This window comes from Suricata suricatta, chromosome 17 (assembly GCF_006229205.1).
Source record: "Suricata suricatta isolate VVHF042 chromosome 17, meerkat_22Aug2017_6uvM2_HiC, whole genome shotgun sequence".
NCBI classification, from domain to species: domain Eukaryota; kingdom Metazoa; phylum Chordata; class Mammalia; order Carnivora; family Herpestidae; genus Suricata; species Suricata suricatta.
Genome location: NC_043716.1, coordinates 16225501 through 16250140, shown reverse-complemented (window position 1 = coordinate 16250140; position 24640 = coordinate 16225501). Strand labels below are relative to the sequence as shown.

The following is a 24640-nucleotide window of genomic DNA, read 5'->3' as shown; positions in this document are numbered from 1 at the left end:
CAAGAGGGTTCATCTTTCATCACATCCTCGCCAACACCTATTGTTTCTTGTGTTGTTAATTTTAGCCATTCTGAGGGGTGTGAGGTGGTGTCTCATTGTGGTTTTAATTTGTATTACCCTGATGATAAGTGAGGTTGAGCATCCTTTCATGTGTCTGTTTGCCATCTGTATATCTTCTTTGGAAAGTGTCTGTTCGTGCCATCTGCCCATTTCTTAACTGGGTTGTTTTTTAGGTGTTGAGTTTGAGAAGTTTTTTACAGACTTTGGATATTAATCCTGTATTAAATATGTCATTTGGAAATATCTTCTCCCATTCTGTAAGCTGCCTTTTAGTTTTGTTGATTGTTTCCTTTACTGTGCTGAAGCTTTTTATCTTGATGAAGTCCCAGTAGTTCACGGTTGCTTTTGTTTCCTTTGCCTTCGGGCGACTTGTCTAGTAAGAAGTAGGTGTGGCCAACATCAACGAGGTTGTTACCTGTATGCTCCTCTAGGATTTTATTTATTTTTATTTTTATTAAAAAGAATTTTATGTCTTTATTTTATTTTGAGAGAGAGAGAGAGAGACAGAGAAACAGAGTGAGCACGGGAGGGTCAGAGAGAGAGGGAGAAACAGAATCTGAAGCAGGCTCTAGCCTCTGAGCTGTCAGCACAGAGCCCGACACGGGGCTCAACCCCACGGACTGTGAGATCATGACCTGAGCCGAAGTCAGACGCTTAACCAACTGAGCCACCCAGGTACCCCACCTCTAGGATTTTAATAGTTAACCTGTCTCACATTTAGGTCTTACATCCATTTTGAATGTATTTTTGTTTATGGTGTGAGAAAGTGGTCCAGTTTCATTCTTCTCTATGTTGCTGTCCAGTTTTCCCAACGCCATTTGTTGAAGAGACTGTTTATTTTCCATTGGATATTCTTTCCTCCTTTGTTGAAGATTAGTTACCATATAGTTGTGGGTCTATTTCTGGATTTTCTGTTCTGTTCCACTGATGTGTGTGTCTGTTTTTGTGTCAGTACCATACTATCTTGATGAATACAGCTTTGTAATATAGCTTGAAATCTAGAATCATGATGCCTCTGGTTTTTCTTTTTCAGGATTGCTTTGGCTATTCGAGGTCTTTTAGAGTTCTATACTAATTTCAAGATTGTTTGTTCTAGCTCTGCAAAAGTGCTGGTGGTAATTTGATAGGGATTGCATTAATGTATAGATTACTTGGGTAATAAAGACATTCTAACCATGTTTATTCTTCGAATCCATGAGCATGAATGCTTTTCCATTTCTTTGTGTCTTTTTCACTTTCTTTCATAAGTGTTCTGGGGGTACCTGGGTGGCTCACTCAGTTAAGCGTCTGACTCTTGATTTTGGCTCAAGTCATGATCTCGTGGTTCATGGGTTCAAGCCCTGCATTGGGCTCCATATTGTCAGTGCGGAGCCTGCTGGGGATTCTTTGTCTCGCCCTCCCTCTGCCCCTCCCCTGTGCTTGCTTGTTCTCTCAAAAAATAAACTTAAAAAAAGATGTTGTAGAGTTTTCAGAGTCCTATAATGAGAAATTAAAAAAAATTTTAATGCTTTATTTATTTTTGAGACAGAGAGAGAGCATGAGCAGGGGAAGGGCCAAGAGAGAGGGAGACACAGAATCCAAAGCAGGCTCCAGGCCCCGAGCTGTCAGCACAAAGCCTGATGTGGGGCTTGAACCCACAAACTGTGAAATCATGACCTGAGCCGAAGTTGGATGCTCAACCAACTGAGCTGGCAAGGTGCCGGATAACTAGAAATTTTAGTTTAGCTAAAGTAATTATGGGACTTTTCTCACATTACATATTTGAATATTGTTCTTTGACTTGGTATTAAAGGTGCCTGTTCAATTTTATACATAAAAGCACAATTTTTGAAGTTCTACATGTTACCTGATTTCAGGTGACTAATATAAAAACATAAAATACATTAAATAGACAATAAACATATGTAGGTGAAAATAAAGACAGGATAACAAGATGAGTCTTCTAGTAAAGTCTGAAAGTATCTATGATATTCACTATTTTTTTAAGCTTTATTGAGGTATAGTCAATATAAAAATAATTGCATAGGGGCACTTGGTTTCCTCAGTTGGTAGAACATGTGACTTTTGATTTTTTTTTAATGTTTTTATTTATTTTTGATACAGAGAGAGACAGAGCATGAGAGGGGGAGGGGCAGAGAGAGAAGGAAACAGAACCGGAAGCAGGCTCCAGGCTCTGAGCTAGCTGTCAGCACAGAGCCTGACGCGGGGCTCGAACCCACGAACGTGAGAGCTGACCTGAGCTGAGGTCGGAGGCTTAGCCGACTGAGCCGCCCAGGCGCCCCGTGACTTTTGATTTAAGGGCTGTAAGTTTGAGCCCCTTCTTGGGTGTAGAGATTACCTAAAAATAAAATCTTTTTAAAAAAGTAATTGCACATATTTAGTATATACTTTTTGGTGAGTTTGACCATAAAGCATACAGTTGTGATACCATTCCTATAAATAAGGTAGTAAACACATCCATCACCTCCAAAAATTTCCTTATGTTCTTTTGTGGTGTTTGTTTCTTCGTTTGTTTTTGTGGTAAGAGCATTTAACATGAGAGCTATCCTCTTAACATTTTTGTATCTACTTTTGGAAGAAATAGACTGAGAATTTGTCCTTCCTTGCTTTTGTTCAAAGTAAGGAGGTAGAAATAGTCACACATAAGATTCACAGTGCCCATTAGCTTTAATGGGAAAAAAAACTAATGTGATTTCATAAGTATAAGAGAAAATAATTGGATCATCAGAAAATGGGTGGTTATATATTGGAAATTAATAAGTCAAATAAACATATTGTGTAGGTTTTTCCATTAATGCAAGTTGAAGGTATACATTTGTCATCTTTTAGCCATGTTTAATTTTAAAACTATGTTATGTTGAGTAAAATTTTATTTATTTTTATTTTATTATTTTATGAAAAAAATTTTAAGTTTATTTATTTTGAGTGGGAGAAAATGAGTGAGAGAGGGGAGAGAGAAAATCCCAAGCAGGCTCTGCGCAGTCAGCTTAGAGTCTGTTGTGGGATTTGATCACAAGAACCATGAGATCATGATCTGAGCCGAAATAAAGGGTTTGATGCTTAATCGACTGAGCCACCCAGGTGTCCCTATTTATGTATTTTTAAAGTAAACTCTACTCAATGTAGGGTTTGAATTTACCACTGAGATTAAGAGTTGAATGCTCTCCTGACTGAGCCAATTAGGTGCCCCTTGAGTAAAAATTTAAAAACTGATTAGAGATTTTATTTTCCTTCCTTAGATTATATTCAGTGCCATATTTGGAACTTTAGAGAGGCAAATAAAAAAATAAAAGAAAAAAGGGATGCCTGGGTGCTTAAGCATCCAACTTGTTTGGCTAAGGTCATGATCTCACGGTTTGTGGGTTCAAGCCCTTCATTGGGCTCTCTGCTGACAGTGTGTAGCCTGCTTGGGAGGGCTTGGGAGCCCTCTCTGCCCCTTCCGACTGACACTTTCTCTCTCAAAAATAAATAAATAAACTTAAAAACAGGCAAATTTGAGCTCACTAATTTTCTAAAAGAGATCTGCTTATTTAAGGCCATGTTATCTTTCATTCATCCTTTATTATTTAATAAATATTTGTTAAATAAAATTGTATTTTTTTCTATATTTGCCTTTTCCCCTTAATCATTTCTGACTCCCTAGCATTTAGTTCGGTACCTGGGACTTGGCAAAGTTCTAGTAAATATTGAACGAGTTATGCTTATTCAGGTTTACTGGTTGGCTTTGATATTGTCCAGTTACATCAAATGAAGGCAGGTTGGTTTAAGCTTGAAAGAAGTAAGAATGTTTGATCTTAAAAACAAACCTTCTTGTAGTACCTTTTCCCCATTAGTTACTGTGTATATTTGGATATTGGAATATGGAGCATCATTAAACCTTAATAGCTATGGTAATTATATCTTTCAGCATATGATCAAAACTGATATTTCTTCTAAATTTTTATATTTTTTCAGGACATTTTGCTTCTCTCTCTCTCTCTGTCTCTCTTTTTTTTGGTATTGTCTTTTTACTTAAAGAGCTTTTACAGTAATTGCTTAGAATAGAATGTATCTCACATTTGCTAATATTCTGGTATATCATAAAAATTTATTAAATGGGGGGGTTCCTGGGTGGCTCCATCAGTTAAGTGTCCAGTTTTGTTTCAGGTTATGATCTCGCGGTTTGTGAGTTTCAGCCCCATGTCAGCCTCTGTGCTGACAGCTCAGAGCCTGGATGGAGCCTGGTTCAGATTCTGTGTCTCCCATTCTGCCCCTCCCCCTGCTCAGCACACACACACACGCTCTCTCTCTCAAATAGATAAATATTAAAAATTCATTAACTGTGGAGTATTGTGAAAATTTTATATTTCTTCCATTGGATTAATTATAGAAATTAAAGTAAATGCTGGGATATAATTTTGATACAGAACTCTCAGTAGTTGAGGGCTTATTATAGCTTTGGATATTTCACTAAAGAGTCTGGCATTCTTTTTTTGTATTTTTTTCTAGCATTATAACGTGCATAACGTGCTTTAAATTTTTTGTAATAATTTTAAGTTTAAAGAAAAGTTGGCAAAAGTTAGAAGAATGTTCAGATATGCCTCTCATCTAGTTTACCCTAATCTTATGTAATTATAGGATAATCACCAAGACAGGGAAATCAACATTGGTATAATATTATGTACTTAACTTTAGTCCTTACTTGAATTTTACCCCTTTTTATTAATAACTCTTTTCAGTTTTAGGATCTCACATTGCAGTTTGTTGTATGTCTTTGGTCTTCTCTAATCTGTGATGGTACCTTGTGTTTCATCAGCTTGACACTTTTTTTTTTTTGTAAGTAATCTCTGCACCCAAATTGGAGCTTGAACTCATGACTCTATAATCGAGAGTTACCTGCTCTTCTGACTGAGGCAGCCAGGTACCCCCTGACACTTTTTAATGTTGACACTTTTGATGAGTACTGGTCAGTGTTTGCTTTTGCTTTGCTTTTGAGAGCACTAGTGTATGCTAGTAGGGGAGGGGGGCAGAGGGAGAGAAATGGGGGAGAGAAAGAGAATCTTAAGTGGGACTCGATCTTAATCTCACAACCTTGGGATTATGACCTGAGCCGAAATCAGGAGTCAGATCCTTAACTGATTGAGCCACCGAGGTGCCCCACTGGTCAGTTATTTATTAATTTTTTTGATTTACATCGAAATTAGTATATAGTGCAACAGTGATTTCAAGAGTAGATTCCTTAATGCCCCTTACCCATTAGCCCATTGCCCCTTGCACAACCCCTCCAGTAACCCTCTGTTTGTTCTCCATATTTAAGTCTCTTATGTTTTTGTCCCCCTCCCTGTTTTTATATTCTTTTTGCTTCCCTTCCCTTATGTTCATGTGTTTTGTATCTTAAAGCCCTCATAGGAGTGACATCCTATGATACCTGTCTTCCTCTGACTAATTTCACTTAGCATAGTACCCTCTAGTTCCATCCACGTAGTTGCAAATGGCAAGATTTCATTCTCTTTGATTGCCGAGTAATATTCCATTGTGTGTGTTTATGTGTGTGTGTATGTATATATATGTATGTGTATGTATATATGTGTATGTATGTATGTGTGTGTGTATGTGTATATATATATATATCTCACATGTTCTTTTTCCATTCATCCATCGATGGACATTTGGGCTCTTTCCATACTTTGACTATTGTTGATAGTCCTGCTATAAACAAACATTGGGGTGCATGTGTCCCTTTGAAACAGCATACTTGTATCCCTTGGTTAAGTACTAATGCAATTGCTGGGTCTTAACGTAGTTCTAGTTTTAATTTTTTTGAGGAATCTCCATACTGTTTTCCAGAATGGCTGCACCGGTTTACATTCCCACCAGCAGTGCAAGAGGTCCTCTTTCTCTGTATCCTCTCCAGCTTCTGTTATTGCCTGAGTTGTTAATGTTAGCCCTGGTCAATTATTTTTAATATCTCTTAATTTGGGCATGTTTGGTGTTTTCTCATTAGTTTGAGGATATGTATTTGTTAAAAATAATGCAGATTGATATGGTGCCCTTCTCAGTGCATCATATCAGGGATATGACACATTCTATTGATAGATCTTATTACTGTTGATGTTAACCTGGTTTATTTGCTTAATGTGGTTATTTGTCACATTTCTCTACTGTTTACTGTTTTCTCCTTTGTAATTGATCAATATTCTGAGATTTTGTCAAAACCAAAAGCTGACATGTATATATTACTTATTAACTAAACTACAGACTTTATTTGGATCTCACCAGCTTTTCTATTAATATGTTCTGTTTCTGCCACAGTTTCCTTTGGAATGTTAGTTTCTCAGTCCTTTCTGTCCTTATTTTTTATAACTTTGATAGTCTTGAGGAGTTTTGGCTTCATATCTTGAAGAATATCCCCCTTTTAAGTTTGTCTGATGTTTTTCTCATGATTAGCCTGAGGTGGTGGTTTTTGGAAAGAATACCATGGAAATGTAGTGTCTTCTTTCCCAGCACATCATATTAGGAGATATATGATGTTCATGTGACAACACCGTTGCTGTTAGCCTTCCTTACTTGATAAAGGAATGTTTGCCAGGTTTTACCACTGTGCAAAGTTACTATTTTTCTCATTCCCTACTCTGTTTCTTTGGAGAAGTGAGTCACTAAATGTAGCTCATCCCTTAAATGGGGAGGACTCTCATGTAATTTTGACTTGCATTTCTTTGATGTCTCTTCCTTTAAAAAATTTAATAAAATGTTTATTTATTTTGAGAGAGAGAGAGGCACCTGGGTGGCCCAGTCAGTTGAGCATCTGTCTTTGGCTCATGTCATGATCTCATGGTTTGTGAGCTCCAGCCCCACATCAGACTCACTGATGTCAACACTGCTTATTAGCCTGCTGCCTATCCTCTGTCCCCTGCTTATTCTGTCCCTCCCCCACTCACCCTCTTTCTCAAAAACATTAAAAATTTTAAAAAATATTTGAGAGAGAGGGAGGGAGGGAGGAGCAGAGAGTGATGGAGAAAGAGAATCCCAAGTAGGCTCTGTGCTAAGCATGGAGATGTAGAGCTCTGTCTCACAATTGTGAGATCAAGAACTGAACTGAAATCAAGAGTCAGATGCTTTACAGACTGAGCCACCACGGCACCTCTGATGTCTCTTCTTGTGTGCTTATTTGCCATTTGTATTTCTTTAGTTAAGTGCTCAAATCATTTGCCCTTCCCTTCCATTTTAAAGTTGGGCTGTTTGCTTTTATTTAGTTATGAATCTTTATATATTTGGGATAACAGCCCTTTATTAGATATGTCTTTTTAAATTTCATTAAAAAGTTGTTTTTTAAATGTTTATCTTTGAGAGAGAGTGTGTGAGTGGGGGAGGAGCAGAGCGAGAGGGAGACACAGAATCTGAAGCAGGCTCCGGGCTCTGACTGTCAGCACAGACCCCGATGTGGGGCTCAAATCCATGAACTGTAAGATCATGACCTGAGCCGAAATTGGACATTTTAACTGATTGAGCCACCCAGGTGCCCCTTTAAATTTCATTTAAATCCAGGTTAGTTGACATATTTGTTTTGCAAATCTTTCCTCTCAGGCTTGCTTTTTATTAATATTACTTTTCAGAGAACAGAAGTGTTCAATTTTGATGAAGTCTAGTTTATCAATTTCTTTTTTTATTAAAAAATTTTTTAAGTTTATTTTGAGAGAGAGCATGATTAGGGGAGGGGCAGAGAGAGAGAGAGGAGAGAGAGAATGCCAAGCAGTCTCTTCACTGTCATTGTGGAGCCCAATGTAGGGCTCAACCCATGAATTGTGAGATCATGACCTCAGCTGGAATCAAAGTCGGATGGTTAACCAACTGAGCCACCCAGGTGCCCCTTAATTTATTTTTTTTAAATGTTTGTTTATTTTTGAGAAATAGAGCATGAGCAAGGTAGGGGCATGAGAGAGGGAGACAGAATCTGAAGCAGGCTCCATGCTGTCAGCATAAAGACTGATGCAGGACTCAAACCTGACAACCTGAGCTGAAACTGGATGCTCAACTGACTGAGCCACCTAGGCACCCCTCAGTTTCTTTCTTTCTTTCTTTTTTTACTGTTTATATGTTTTTGAAGAGAGAGACAGCATGCGAGTGGGAGAGGGAAAGAGAGAGAGAGACATAGAATCCAAAGCAGGCTCCAGGCTCTGAGCTGTCAGCACGGAGCCTGATGTGGGGCCTGAACCCATGAAATGCGCCATCATGACCTGAGCTGAAGTCTGATGCTCAACCGACTGAACCACTCAGGTGCCCCCATCCCTCAATTTATTTCTTTTATGGATTTTGATGGATTTTGCTTTTAGTGTCATATCTTAAGAAATCTTTTGCATAAACAGAGGTCACAAAAAATTTTTTGTTTTATATTTCTATATAGAAATTTTAAAGTGTGGGGTTTTACATTTAGGTCTATTATTATGTTTTGTTTTTCTTTGTTTTGCTTTTTTAAGGATCAACCTCATTCCCATTTTGTTTGCCTTTGTGGAAGAGCAGCTTAAGATCATTCAGTGGTTGTTCCAACCCCCGCCCCTACTCCCCCACCCCCCATTCAGTGGACTCAGCAGTAGGGGCTGCAGACCAGAGTGCTCCATTCTTTAATAGGGAACTGCTATAGGCACAGAGGGTACCTGCATACCTTCAGACCAGTCTGTAACTTCTAGCAGGAGTCATCCATTCACCCTGAAATTCCCCATTGGTCACAGCCTTTTTAGCAGCCACCTGCTCTTCTTTTTAATCTCTTCAGTAATTCTGGAAGTAGAGACCAGGCATGACTTCCCATGGATGTTATGGGAAATGGTGCCACACATGTGTAGAACTTCCTGGGCCAGCATCTACCACATCAGACTATCTGAGTGAGCTCCCTTGTAAGAGATGACAGTGTTCGCATAGTGCAGAGGAGTCTGTGCTATGCAAAGTGATGGTAGGCAGGTTAACTTATGACAGCACTAGAGAGGCTGGTAGTTAGCCTTGGGATCAGTAACCACCAGAAATCTTGGCTCCTGGAAGACTGCCTGGGTCTGGTTAGTGAAGGTTCCAGGAGTGAAGTAACCAGCAATAAGAGACTCCAGTAGCAGCAGCAAACTGCAGCACTGTTTACTGGCCAGTATACTTTGATGATATAACAGTGACATCGGCTGAGTTTTCAATTGCAACAATAACATACATTGACAGCAGAAGCTTCTCCAGGTTTTCTTCAGATTTATGGTGTAGATGCCATCACTTTTTGGTTTGTAGATGTGTACCTTTTGGAAGTCAGGGTTGGTGCCACCTACATGGCTTTCTGTTGTAAGGAATTTGAAGACATCATCCTCCTTCGTTTGCAGGATATCAAGGACTCCAGAAATTGTGAACGTTTCCTTTAAGTTACAGTGGTAATGCAGGACAACACTGTATGGACCCTTCCCTGGTTACTGAAGAAAGTTAGGTCTATTATTTATTTTGATGAGTTTTTGTTCAATAGTGAGGTAAAAGTTTGTAAAAAACAAAACAAAACAAAACAAAATAAAAAAACAAAAAAACCCCATTTCATAGCATTTATATTGAAAAGACTGGCCTTTCCCCACTGAATTACTTTTGCATTTTTGTCAAAAAACAACTGCTCATATACAGGTGGGTCTACTTCTGAACTATCTTTCTCTTCTACTATCCTTATGCCAGTGTCACACTATTTTGATTACTATAATTTTATAGTAAGTCTCTAGTTCAGTTAGGGTGAGTCCTCCCAACTTGTAATTACTCAAAATTTTTTCGGCTGTTCCAGATGCTTTACTTTATTATTTTTTTATTAAAAAAATTTTTTTTAAACATTAGTTTAGTTTTGAGAGAGACAGCGTGCATGAGCGCGGGGGAGGGGCAGAGAGAGAGGGAGACTTCAAAGAGCATAGTTAGTACAGAGCCTGACATAGGGCTCAAATCCAGGGAACCATGAAATCATGACCTGAGTCAAAGTTTGACACTTAACTGACTGAGCCACCTAGGTGCCTCTAGGTGCTTTGCTTTTTAATGTGAGTTTTAGAATTAGTTAGTCAGTTTCAAAAAAAAAATGAATGAAGACCACTGGTCTTTTGAAATTGTGTGGCATCTTGGAGAACATTTTGGAGAGATTGACACTTTAACAATATTGAGTCTTCCAGTCCACCAGTAGGTAATATCTCTTTGTTTATTTAGGTTACCTATGATTTCTGTCATCAATGCTTTGTAGTTATCAGCATACAAATCATGCACATATTTGTTAAATTTATCCCTAAGTAATGATTTTTGATGTTAATTGTAAATGTTACTTTTTTCCTCCAAATTTTTATTTTGCTACTACTGTGTAAAATAAAGTTGATTTTTGTGTATTGACTTTGTATTGTACAACCTTGGTAAATCACTTATTAGTACACTTTGAGAAGCTATTTTATAGATTATTTGGGATTTTCTAAGTAGACAGTTTTGTTTATGATTAAAGACAATTTTATTTCTTTCCAATGTGAATGTTTGCTTTCTTCTTATTATTTATTTATTTATGCTTTATTGCACTGGCTAGATCCTTCAGTACAATCTGAAAAAGGTGTGGTAAGAGTGGATATCTTTGCCTTGTTTGCCATCTTGTGGGAAAAGTAGTCTTTCATCATTACATACGATATTAACTGTAGGGTTCTTATAGTCTTACACATTTTTTTTTTATCAAGCTAAGGAAGTTCTTTCTATTTTCAGTTTGCTGAGAGTTTTTGCCATGAATGAAGTGAACTTTGTCAATTTTTTTGGTCCCCACTGAAATCATATGATTATACTTCTTAAGTCTAATATAGTGAGTTATATAGTTTGATTTTCAGTGCAAGGATGAACGCCAGTTGATAATGATACATTATTATTTTAATAAATTGCTAGGTTCTACTTATTAATGTTTTGTTCTTCAGACTTTTTACATTCATATCCAAGTGAGATACTGGTCTATAGATTTCTTGCTCATATCTGATTTTGGTATCATATTATTGTTGACTTCTTAAGTTAAACTGGTAAGTGTTTATATGCTAGAACTGTTTATTTAGAAATGATGTTATTCCTTTTTTTTTTAATGTTTCTTTCAAGACAGTACATGCAGGCATGAGTTGGGGAGGGGCAAAGAGAGAGGGAAAGAGAGAATCTCAAACAGGTTCTCCGCTGTCAGCACAGAGCCTGACTCAGGGCTTGATCCCATGAACCATGAGATCATGACCTGAGCTGTGATCAAGAGTCAGATGCTAACTGACTGAATCACCCAGGTGCCCTGATGTTATTTCTTTGGTAGAACTTGCCCAGTAAAACTATTTGGGCCCAATTTTCTCTGTGGCACGGTATTTAAATTCACTTTATTTAGGGGCACCTTGGTTAAGCATCCAACTCTTGATGTGGTTCAGGTCATGATCTCATGATTCATGAGATCCGAGCCCCACATCTGGCTGTGTACTTAAAGCACAGAGCCGGCTTGTGATTCTGTCTGGACTCTCTTCTGCTTGTGCTGCACACAAGCTCTCTCTCTCAAAATAAATAAACATTTAAAAACTGCAATTAAAAAAAAAAAACATAGTTAGGGGTGCCAGGCTGGCTCAGTCCAAAGAGCATGTGACTCTTGATCTTGGGGGTCGTGAGTTCAAGCCCCATATTTTGTATAGAGATTACTAAAAAAGTAAACTAAAAAAAAAAACTCAGTTTTTTATGTTGTTTATTCTTAACTTTGATTGTTTATCAAATTAACTGATAAAAATTATTCATAATATTCTCTTACAATTTTATTTATATAAAGTTAATTTTTGAGAGAGAGAGCGCGTGTGAGCTGGTGAGGGGTGGGGCTGGGGGCGGATGGAGGATCTGAAGCAGAAAGCCCGATGTGGGGTTTGAACTCAGGAACCATGAGATCATGACCTGAGCTATGATCAAGAGTCTGATACTTAACTGACTAAGCCACCCAGGAGCCCCTGTCTATAGTGTCTCTAGTGCTTTTTAATTCTTGATACTAGTAATTTGTATCCTTTCTCTCTTTCTGGATTGAGATTTATCTTTTCAAAGAACTGGATTTTGGTAAAATTGATTTTTCTCTTGGTTTTGTTTTCAATTTCATTGGGTTTTACTCTTTATTGTTTCCTCCTTCTGCTTTTATTGTGTTTAATTTGCTTTTGTTTTTGTTTTTTTGTTTTGTTTATTTCTATTTCTTAAGCTGAAAGCTTATGCTATGACTTCAAATCTTTCTTGTTTTTTTTTTTAATTTTTTTCTGTTTTTTTAATTTATTTTTGAGAGACAGAGAGAGACAGCGGGAGCAGGGGAGGGTCAGAGAGAGAGGGAGGTACACAATCTGAAGCAGGCTCCAGGTTCTGAGCTGTCAGCACAGAGCCCGACGTGGGGTCGAACCCACAAACTATGAGATCATGACCTGAGCTGAAGTCGGACACTTAACCGAGTGAGCCACCCAGATGCCCCAAATCTTTCTTGTTTTCTAATGCAAGGATTTAATGTTATAAAATTTCCCTTTTAAGTGCTTGTTTAGTTTTGAACCACAAAGTTTGATAATCCTGTTTCTGCTTTTTTCAATTAAAAATATTTTCTAATTTTCCTATATGCTTCTCTTTGACCTACCACATGTTTTTATTTTTCACTGTTCAAAGTTTATGTAGTATTTTCATTGGTATGACACTTGGATAGTTGGTTGCATTGTTTACATGTAGATTTTTTTTTTTAACAGTATGGCGATGTATACCATTCTGATATATATAATATACAAGATCTTTTGGAACATAATACATGCAATATTGAATTTATACATTAGATCCCAGAACGTGGTTGACTAGAAAAAACAGTTGGATAAGCCACGAGGGAACCAGGAATTATATTGCACACAGTAAATATGTATTTGGTTTGAAGAACAGCTGCAGCGTATGCAGCATTGGCAGTGGTGCCTCTGGGGTAGTAGAATTATTTTACATTAACCAATTTAGGAGTGCACAAGACCGGTATCATCCAACATCAGGGTATGGCTGCAGGGTTTTGTGACGTATTCCTATTTGTAACTTTAGGAAACTGATATTTTTTCTAGATTATTTTAATATTACTAGAGTAACAGATAATGACAATATATATAACCTCCAACTAAAAATTTTTTTTAGCCTAAACAGTGAAGTGGTACAACAGTAAAAAAACCTTAAAACTACAGTTTTCTTGGCTCCTGAAGTGTATCTGTACTCTCTTCAAATAGGCCTCTTCCTCAGGAGTCAGATTCACCTTCACAACATCCGATATTCCATTCTGTCTCAAGATGCAAGGAACAGAGGAAGACATTATCTTTTATTCCATAGAAACCTTAATCATGGTGGAAATTGAATGCACCCACCTAAGATTCTTTTTTCTACTTTCTGCCAAATCTACACAGAATGTGTAGTCTTTCAGTTTGATCATCTTCTAGGCACTGTCAGCCATCCATTTCTGAGCCTCTTTCCACTGTTCCTTACGTGCCTCAGTGTCTCTGTCAGGGTGCAGATTCTTCTGGGAGACACCAGTGACATTTTCCCCCTGCTCACCAAGGATTCATCCATGACAGCTTAATGGGTGACCTGCCAGGCTTTCCCCAGGTAACAGAACTGGGCTGAATCCAGATTGCAACAACCACTTCCACTAACACAGTGTTTGAGAAAGGTGCTTATCTTTCAAGGCACAAATGTCAAGATATCCACTGGATTGGAAACAAGCAACTTGTAGTTTAGGCTGTATTTTACAATAATTAGAAATGATGAATTTAAATATGTTCACTACGCTGGACACACTCTTGCTGATATGCTCCAGCTGTGATAATAACGAGCTAGGATATTGCAGTCATGTTATAGTCTTTACCAGAGGCAGTTTTTGGTGTTCTAAGGAAAAGGCTGCCATGTTGGAGATCCATCATCTGTCCCTTCAGTTTATCTTTCATAATATCAGTAAGAGCAAGTTCATTTTCCAAGTCCTTCATTAAGAGACTGATGGCAGGACGCCTGAGTGGCTCAGTAGGTTAAACTCTCGGGGGGCTCCATGCTGAGAGTGGAGTCTGCTTAAGATTTCTCTCTCTCTTTCCCTCTGTACCCCTAGATAGAGTTCACAAGTTCTATCGCTCTCTCTAAAATAGAAAAAAAAAGGAAAAGAGACTGATGGCATAGGCCATGCCAACAGCACCAACCCCAAAAAACTAATTTTCTTGGGGGTATGGCCGAACTTCCTTCCTTCCTTTCTTCCTTCTCAAGCTGATTCTGGAGAGTTTCCATGCTGGATTTAGAACCAAAAGTAATTAAGGGTACTTGTTAGGCCAGGTAGGCATGCACATGTATAGCATTGGATCCAGACTCGGTGGCAATGGCTCCAGTACCCTCACTATATGTTATTTAGAATTGTGTTGTTTAATTTCCAAATATTTAGGAATATTCCTGATTTAGTTTCTAACTCTGTGTGGTCAGAGAATACACTTTGTATGAATTTAATTCTTTTGTATTTGTTGAAACTTTTTTCCCTTGAATTTTTTTAATGTTTTTATTTTATTTTTGAGAGAGAGGGAGACAGAGCACAAGTGGGGAAGGGTCAAAGAGAGAGATAAACACAGGATCCAAAGCAGGCTCCAAGCTCTGAGCTGTTGGCACAGAGCCTGATGTGGCACTTGAACTCAAGGATCGTGAGATCATGACCTGAGCTGAAGTCAGACACTTAACCAACTAAGCCACCCGGGTGCCCCTGTTGAGACTTTTTTTAAAAAAATATTTTGTTTTTTTAAGTAATCTCTACACCTAACTTGGGGCTCAAACTCAACTCCAAGGTCAAGAGCTGCAAACTTCACTGACTAATCCAACAAGGCGCCTTGTTTTGACTTGTTTTATGGCTGAGTGTACGTCTGGTTTGTTAATGTTACATAAACACTTGAGAAGAATGTGTATTCTTTGTTAGATGGAGCTTTATAAATGTGAATTAGGTCAAATTATTTGTGTTAACTTTCTGTATCCTTATTGATTTTCAGTACTTGTTTGCTCAATTATATAGAGAGTAATTTTGAAATGTTAACTATAATTATTCATTTGTCTTTTTATTTTCTTAATTTAAAAAATTTTTAAAAAACATTTATTTCCTTTGAGAGACAGAGACAGAGTATGAGCAGGGGAGGGGCAAAGAGAAAGGGAGGTACAGAATCCCAAGCAGCCTCCATCCATGCTGTCAGCACAGAGCCTGATGCGGAGCTCGAGCCCACAAACCATGAGATAATGACTTGAGCCAAAGTCGGACAGTCAGCCAACTGAGCCAGGTGCCCCTCATTTCTCTCTCTCTCTCTTTTTTTATAGTTTATTGTTAAGTTGGTTTCCATATAACAGCCAGTGGTCATCCCAACAAGTGCCCTTCTCTATGCCCATCACCATTTTCCCTCATTTGTCTTTTTAAAGTTTTATAAGTAGTTCTTCATGTATTTTGAGGTTTTATCAGGTGCATATGCATTTAGGATTGTGGCATATATATTTTTAATGTTAGTTTATTTTTTGAGGGAGAGAGTGTGCACACTAGCAGAGAGAAAGGGGGTCAGAGGATCTGAAGTAGGTGCCATGCTGACAGCAGAGAGCCCGTTGCAGGGCTTAAATCCACGAACTATGAGATCTTGACCTGAGCTGAAATTGGAAGCCCAACTGACTTAGCCACACAGGCACCCTGTGCTAATGTGTTTTTGGCATGACAGTTTTACGATGTGAATTCTACATTCTTATTTTTTTCCTCTGTAGAAAATGTCTTTTTTTCTCTGACTAGTCTTAAGACTTTATATTGGTTTTTCAGTAAGTTGTCTATAATGTACCTTCATCTTGATTCGAGGTTATCCTGGAGGTGTTTATTGAGTTTCTTGAATCCGTGGGCTAATGTTTCCATCACAATTAAGAAATTTTTGGTTATTATTTCTTCTAATAATTTTTTTTCATTTTATGTGGTACTCCAGTTGCATATATTTTAGACCATATAATATTGTTCCACAGTGACTGTGATCCTACACATTTTTCTTTTTTAATTGTGCTGTAATATGGTTTTTTATTTTCATGTTTCCATATTAATAGATCTTATAAAACTTTGTGTGTTTTCTTCAGTGTCCTATATCGTATTAATCCCATTAGTGTATTTTTTCATTTCTGAATTGTATTTATTATCTTTTGAAGTTCCATTTTGTTCCGTTTCATTTTTTTCCTTTCTCTTTTCTGTTTTTACGTATATATTTTTATTTAAATGCTTGTAGATATTTAGAATAACTAATGCTCTTTTTTGCTAATTTCTCTTTCATTCTGAGGTCTGTTTTTGTTGACCAATTTTTCTGTTGGTTATGGATGACATTTCTTGTTTTTTTGGTCTTTGGTTTTTTTTGTGTCTTTTTCTTTTTTGAAAGATTTTATTTTATTTTAATTTTTTAAGTTTATTTATTTTGAGAGAGAGAGAGAGAGAGAGAGCAAGGAGGGTGAGGGTGGGGCAGAGAGAGCAGGGAAACAGAGAATCCCAAGTAGGTTTTGCATAGTCAGCATGGAGCCTGTCACGGGGCTTGAACTCACAAACCACGAGATCATGACCTGAGCTGAAATCAAGAGTTGGATGCTTGGGGCGTCTGGGTGGCTAAGTCGTTTGAGCGTCTGACTTTGGCTCAGGTCATGATCTCGCGGTTCGTGGGTTCGAACCCCACATCGGGCTCTGTGCAGATTGCTAGCTTGGAGCCTGGAGCCTGGAACCTGCTTCAAATTCTGTGTCTCTTTCTTGCCCTGCCCCTCCCCTGTTCACGCTCTGTCTTTCAAAAATAAAAAAAAAAATTTTTAAATAAAAAGAGTTGGACGCTCAACCAACTCAGCCACCCAGGCTTCCCTAAAATATTTTATTTTTAAGTAAGCTTTACACCCAATGTGGAGCTTGAATTTACAGCCCCAAGATCAAGAGTCACATGCTCCACTGACTGAGCCAGCCAGGTGCCCCTAAAGGTTTCCTTTTTTTAAAAATATGGACTGCTTCACAAATCAGCATATCATCCTTGCACAGAGCCATGCTAATCTTCTCTGTGTCATTCTAATTTTAGTATATGTACTGCTGAAGTCAGCTGTTTTTGGTATGTCTTTTTAATTTTTGATTGAGTTTAGTATGTGTCCCCTATTTTTTTTTTATGCTGAATTTTTTTGCTTATCTTTAAAGAACATTACACTTTGTTTTAATAGGCATTTGCTCATGGATCAGCTTAATCCCTTCAGGGATGTTTTTAAGCTTTTTTGTTAAGGTAAATTTAGAGTAGTCTTTATGCTAGATAGAGCTCATTTAGCTCTTACTGGTAAGTTATGACTCTTTTGGGGACTCTGCTGAGTTCTCTAAAATCTCTAAGGTTGTGATTGAGTTGAAGCTGAGACCATCTTCTAGCCTGTGTGACCTTGGAGAGTTTAGCTCCCCAATAGTTGTTCTTTGCCTCGCCTTATGGAGTTTCATCCTGTGCATGTGCAACTTTATATTCAGCTAGAGATACTGGAAGGCATCCCCTAAACAGTTCTGAAATTCTTTCTCCAGAAAGTCCACTTTCTCTGTATTTCAGTTGACTTGACCTTCCTAAACTCTGAAATGTCTTTTTTAAAAAATAATTTTAAAGTTTATTTCTTTTGAGAGAGTGAAAGAGTGTAAGAAAGAGGGGCAGAGAGACAGAGAAGGAGAGAGAGAATCCCAAGCAGGCTCCACACTGTCAGAACTGAGCCCAGTGTGGGGCCTGAACTCCCGAACCATGAGGTCATGCATGACTGTGCCAAAACTAAGAGCCAGATGCTTAACCAATTGAGCCACTGAGGTGCCCCTGGTATTTGTCTTCTTAGCTCAGGACTGCTTGTGCTTTTCTTGGAATCCCTTTGCCTGTACTGCATTCTGGAAAGTGTTTCTAGGTAGAAAGCCAGTAACCATAGAACTTGTTACATTTCTTGCAGAGATTGTGGTCATGTATTGCCTCTTGTTCAGTATCTAAAAAGGAATTTTATATTTTTCAGTTTTTCAGATCTTATGACAGGAATATAAATTCTGTCCCAATTATTCTATCATTGCTCAGAAGCAGAAGTTGATCCTAAATTTGCATATACCAAGTTTCAAAAATGTTTGATTGGCTTAAATTTTGTCATAATATGAATAGCCAATATTACATTCTTTTTTTTAAGTTTTATTTATTTAAGTAATTTCTACATCTAACATGGGCTCAAACTCACGGCTGTGAGACTAAGTGTTGTGTGCTCCTCTGATTGCAGCAGCCAGGTGTCCCTGGTGATGTTATTAACTGCATTGTGTCAGCACATATTTCACATATTTCCACTCTTTTGCCTTTTGGAAGAATTAGTGGGGTCAGTGGAAGAATATAATCCATACAGTAGTAGTAAGAAGTGAATATAGAATATGTAATAAATACAGGTACAAAGTGGCATGAGGACTTTTCTCTAGTATCTTATTGTGTTAGTAGAATTGATAAAGAACTTACATAGAATGTAATAATTGAAGTATATTTGGAAGGGTGGATAAGATTTATAGACAGAGATGGTGTTGATAGCATTCCAAATGAAGAAAATAGCCCTAATATACGTGATGTCATTAGTGAGAAATAAATTCACAAGTATCAACTGGACCCAAATTGGGAGAACCCTGAAAAGTCACCCTGGAGCAGATTATAATAATGGGAATTTGTGGGTTCATTTAACGTTTTTGAGCAGGATAATTGAATTATACTTTTAAGGTGCTTTAGAGATAAGTGAATCAAGGGTGCCATATTCATTATGGTCTTTGAAAGCAGAAAAGTGGCGGTAAGTATCTTAAGGTGAAATGAAACTTGTTGTAATACCTACTAAATTGCTCATAGACGTAAAAGGAAGGCTGAGGAGCCAGTCTGGGGCAGTTCTTGGAGTCTTGATATCAGGAATGAGTTGACAGTCTAAACAGGAGGCACCAGAATAAATTAGTGCCATCCATTTCTCCCCCGCTCAAGATTTTGCTCAAGATTCTGGATCCCTGAAGGGCGCCTGGGTGGCTCAGTCGGTTAAGCATCCGGCTTCGGCTCAGGTCAGATCTCACGGTTCGTGGGTTTGAGCCCCGCGTCGGGCTCTGTGCTGACAGCTAGCTCAGAGCCTGGAGCCTGTTTCGGATTCTGTGTCTCCCTCTCTCTCTGACCCTCCCCTGCTCCAGCTGTCTCTCTCTGTCTCTCAAAAATAAAATAAAAAGCAATTAAAAAAAAAAGATTCTGGATCCCTGAAAACAGAGAGTGGAGTTGGTTTAGGTTGGTTCATGTCCAGTCATCTGTCAGGGCAGAAGTAGGCATATTTATTGATTTTTATTTCTCTTAGAGTTTATTTTTTTAAGTAATTGCTACACCCAGCATGGGGTTGAACTCACAACCTCAAGAATCGCACATTCCACTGACCGAGCCAGCCAGGTGCTCCAGAACTAGGCATATTTATACATAGTCTTGTCTAAGCAGAGGAGAGTAATTTCCCAGAAGGAAATTAGTACCTTTACTAAAATGTGGGTATAGGTTCTGGAAGGCCGGTAAACAACTATGGGTATATGTCATAATGGATTAAGGGGGAAAGGCCTGGAGATTAGAATGCTTGTTTGGGAGGCTTTTCTCTCTAGAATAGACAAAGGGTGACAGAGACCTAAAAAAAAAAAAGGTGGTGGCTTTGTCATTGGCAGTGAGGGTTTGGATTTGAAAAACACTGTAAAGGTAGAAGTTTTAAAATTTAGTAACAAGGAGCACCTGTGTGGCTCAGTTGGTTAAGCTGCCATCTTCGGCTCAGGTCATGATCTCACAGTTTGTGGGTTCGAGTACTACATCGGACTCGGTGCTGACAGCTCAGAGCCTACAGCCTGCTTCCAATTCTGTGTCTCCCTCTCTCTCTCTGTCCCTCCCCCTCTCCTGCTTTGTATGTCTGTCTGTCTGTCTGTCTCTCTCTCTCTCTTTCTCAAGATTAAATAAATGTTTTTGGGTTTATAATTATTTTAGGACAGTTGTGAGAATTCAATAAAATAAGCAAAAATGCGTAGAATATAAAAAGAATTCATGGTTAAGCAGAAAAACGGGGGATTTCTTTTGACTGGATTTGGTTGGGAGGTGCTCTGTATTGTTTCCTCTGAATACATAATATTAGAATCTAATACCTTTCTGTTTAGGGAATTTTATACAAACAGAAGGGAAGCTTTCTGGATCAGAAGTTAGTTTTAGATATAGGGTTTTTGGGGTTGCTCAGTCAGTTGAGCTTCCAGCTCTTGATTTTGGTTCAGGTCATGGTCTCAAGGTTAATTGGGTCTAGCCCTGAGTCAGGCTTTGTGTGAAGCCTGCTTGGGAATCTCTCTTTCCCTCTCTCTTTGCCCCTCCCTTCCTTGTGTGCATGCTCTCTCTCAAAGTAAATAAACTTTAAAAAATCAGTTTTAAAGTAAGCCTTTTATATTTATTTTATAATTTAAGACTTACAGAAAAATTACAGCTAGTCCAGGTCTCATGTACCTTTCACCCAGCTTCCTCTAATAACATTTCAAATAACAGTGGTCTGTTTGTCAAAACTACAAAGTTAATATTGAAACAAAACTATTAACTAAATTATTGACTTTATTCAGATTTATTCAGATTTTCCCACTGATGTCCTTTTCCCTTTTCCAGAATCCAATTCAGGTTACTACCATGCATTTAGTACATTTAGATTTTTTTATTTATTTTTTATTTTTTTTCTCCTTGTTTTTTATTTATTTTTGAGAGACAGAGACAGCATGAGCAGGGGAGGGTCAGAGAGAGAGGGAGACACAGAATCTGAAACAGCCTCCAGGCTCTGAACTAGCTGTCAGTACAGAGCCCGACGTGGGACTCGAACCCACGAACCGTGAGATCATGGCCTGAGCCAAAGTCAGACACCTAACCAACTGAGCCACCCAGGCGCCCCTAAATTTAGATTTTTAGTATATGTGCTGCCGAAGCAATCACCCTAAATTTAGATTTTTAATTCCATTTCTGTTACTATGACCTTAGGCAACCACTGAACTCTTCAGGCCTTCCTTCATAATGTAAATATTGACTTAAAGAATATCTGAGGTACCTTTTGTGTTCCAAGTCTGTTTATATCTGTTATACAGTATACTCAGTTTTTATTTTGAGATTTTAAGATCTAATCAGTAACCAGATCTTGTTGACAGTAAAAAAAAAAATCAGTTTTTATCTTGTAACTTTAGTATTAAAGCAAAACTATTTATTGAGATTTGGGGAAACTCACAAGAGCTTTTTCTTCTATTGGAACAAAAAATGACAAAAGACAGAGTTTGTGCTTTGACTCGTCTTCTCAGCAAGTATTAGTTAACAGATTCTCTATTTAGTTATGTAATGATTGAAAGAAAAGTCCTAAAACATTTGTATTATTAAACTGTTCCTTTTGAGAATATTAGGGAGGACAGAAAGCTTAGAAATTTAACTTAAAGTGGATCTTGATATAGTAGAATTTATGATGAAGATAATTGAGAACAGATATATCCTAAATACAGTAAGACTTTGGATTACCATTAACATGTTCTGCGAGTGTTCTGAAAGACAAGCAAACATTTCTCATAAATTTTGATAAACGAGTGATATCTTCCAGTTCGAGCAGTACATGATGCCAAATGTCACATGATCACAACGGAACCAGTGTTTCTTCTCTCTCTTCCCCATCTCTCCCTGTCTCTTGCTGTAGGATTGTGGGTGATTATCTCCCATAGTTGGATGCTTGGTCTCAGGCTACAGTGTTTGGCAGAAATCAGTAATTTTTCAGAACTTTGGAAGGTGTCCATACCTGGCACTAGTGTATTTTCTATGACTTCAAAGCACCTATGGACAGTCCTTTGCCTTTCCATACAGGAGTGAGCTTAGGAATGCTTTGCTTCATTTTATGTCAGTCTGCCTGCAGATATAGACCCTTTCCTCTGTTGCCTTATTGCCAGTTATGCTAAATACAGTGTATAATAAGAATTTCTTAAACCTGTACTATATCAACATCTATGTGAGTCTATACAATGGCCTCCATTACAGAAAAAGATTCCATTGAGCCAACAGATAGCAGTGATTCCATTAGTGATAGTGAAAATCGTCCTACATGGTAACCCTTCTCTCTCTGGTCTACCTCACACCAGCCATGAAGGTTTTCAAATATAAGTGCAGGTTGTTTAATTTATTTTTCTTTACATTTCATATTTTCTTTATTATTTTATATTATACTGCAGTATTGAGATCGTTTTTATATGAACATTTTTGGGTTGTGGGACGAATCATCTGAGTTTCCATTATTTCTTATGGGGAAATTTGCTTTGATAAACATAAGTGATTTGGATTAAAAGCATGTTTCCAGAATGAATTATACTCTTAAACGAAGGTTTTATTGTAATATAAGAAGTTCATTTTTTGTTGCTTATTAGTGCTTCTTAGGTTTGGGTATAATTTGAAAAAGGTTAAATTGTTTATATTTTAAATTGTTGCCCCTTTTCATTTCCATACTAGGTTAAGAAGAATATCCTATTGGAAATAATCTTAAGACAGTTGTATTTTATCCCTTGGATTCTCCTTTTTAGAAATGTTGAGCACAATCTACCAATAGTCTTGGCTTACAAATAATAGACTTTGATTCAAAAGTAGGTTCTATTAAATGACTTCATTACTTTTAAGGACCTTAAATTATAATTTTTGACTATTGTAATATTCATTTTCTTAAATTTACATTTAGTAATTGTGTGAGATTCATTATTTATTCTAATCCAACAATTCTCAACCTTTGGTTTGCCAAAAAAAATTTATGAAAAATTATTGATATATAGGTTGTATGAGGGGCCCACGAGTAGTCATTTAAAAAAGATACTAGGCAGTTTTTATGCAGGTGGCTGTGGACCACACTTTGAAAAAATATAATTGTACATAAACAGTTTTTATTTACTATTACAATTCTTGTATTAAAACCGTATTTTTCATTATTTACCTGATTTCTGTATTCACTCTTAAATTTTTTGAATGCCTGCTATCTATGAGAGACATTGTGTTAAATGCATCAGATTCAAAGATTAGTAAGATAGCTTCTGCCTTTAAGGAACTCAGTAGTAGGGTGAGATCATAATTTAGAACAGTGAGTCAGTGCAAACCTTTTGGAAGCATCTCACAGACACACACACACACACACACACACACACACACAAAACTAGTTAATTGCGTAATTGGTCCTGGAAGAATTACTGTGGGAAAAGTTTCCCAGTGGAGATGATAACCAGAGATTGAACAAAGTAGAGGAGTTTAGATAACATCAAAATAAAAAGCTTCTGCACAGTGAAGGAAACAACAAAACTAAAAGGCAGCCTATTGAATGGGAAAAGATATTTGCATATGACATACCTGATAAAGAGTTAGTATCCAAAAATGTATAAAGAACTGATACAACTCAGTTCCCCCAAACCAAATAATGCAATTCAAAAATAGGTGGAAGAGGGGTGCCTGATTGGCTCAGTTGGTAGAGCATGCGGCTCTTGATCTCAGGGTCGTGAGTTTGGAGTTTGATGTTCGGAATAAAGCATTAAAAAAAAAAAAAAGAATGCGCAGAAGACATGAACAGACATTTCTCCAAAGAAGACATGTAGATGGTCAACAGACACATAAAAAGATGCTCAACATCACTTATCATCAGGGAAATGCAAATCAGAACACAATGAGATAGCACCTCACACCTGTCAGAACAGATAAAATAAAAAAGACAACAGGTTTTGTCAAGGATGTGAAAGAAAAGGAACCTTGGTGCACTGTTGGTGGGAATGCAAACTGGTGCAGCAGCTATGGAAAATAGTACACAGGTATCTCAAAGAGTTAAAAGTAGGGGTGCCTGGATGGCTCAGTTGGAAGAGTACGTGACTCATGATCTCAGAGTCGTGAATTCAGGCTCTATGATGGGCATAGAAATTACTTAAATAAAACTTAAAAAAAATAGACATACCCTATGATCCATTAATCGCAACACTGAGTATTTGCCCCCCAAATTCAAAAACACCAATTCAAAGGGATAAGTGCACTCCTAAGTTTATTGCAGCATTATTTACATATTATTACTATTTTTAAAAAGTTTATATATTTTGAGAGAGCAGGCATGAGTAAAGGAGGGACAGAGGACAAAGTGAGAATCCCAAGTACACTTTGCACTGGCAACACAGAGTCTGATGCAGGGCTTGAACTCATAATCAGTGAGGTCATGACCTGAGCCAAAGTTGGATGCTTAACTGACAAATGCCTCCATTGCAGCATTATTTATAGTAGCCAAATTGTGGAAGCAGCTTATATGTTCATTAATAGATGAATGAATAAAAAAGAGGTGTTTTTTACACACACACACACACACACACACACACACACACACACACAGTAGAATATTACTCAGCTGTGAAAAGGAATAAAATCTTGCCATTTACGACAATCTGGTTGGACCTGGAGAGTATAATGCTAAGTAAGTCAGAGAAAGACAACTAGCATGAATTCATTCATGTGTGCAATTTAAGGAAAAATAAGCAAAGGGAAAAAAAGCGAGAGAAACACAAATCAAGAAA

At 37.6% G+C, this 24640-nt stretch overlaps 1 protein-coding gene, 1 non-coding gene and 1 pseudogene across 2 annotated transcripts in view; 1 reads left to right on the top strand and 2 right to left on the bottom strand.

The window, feature by feature from the left end:
- The window catches only part of TAOK1 (TAO kinase 1), a 140072-nt gene that overhangs the window by 22137 nt on the left and 93295 nt on the right, over window positions 1–24640 (top strand). The window lies entirely within an intron of this gene.
- On the bottom strand, window positions 13168–18912 carry LOC115282761 (annotated as a pseudogene).
- Window positions 17039–17140, bottom strand: LOC115283081. The gene has a single exon (XR_003904901.1). It is a non-coding gene; the product is annotated as a U6 spliceosomal RNA (small nuclear RNA).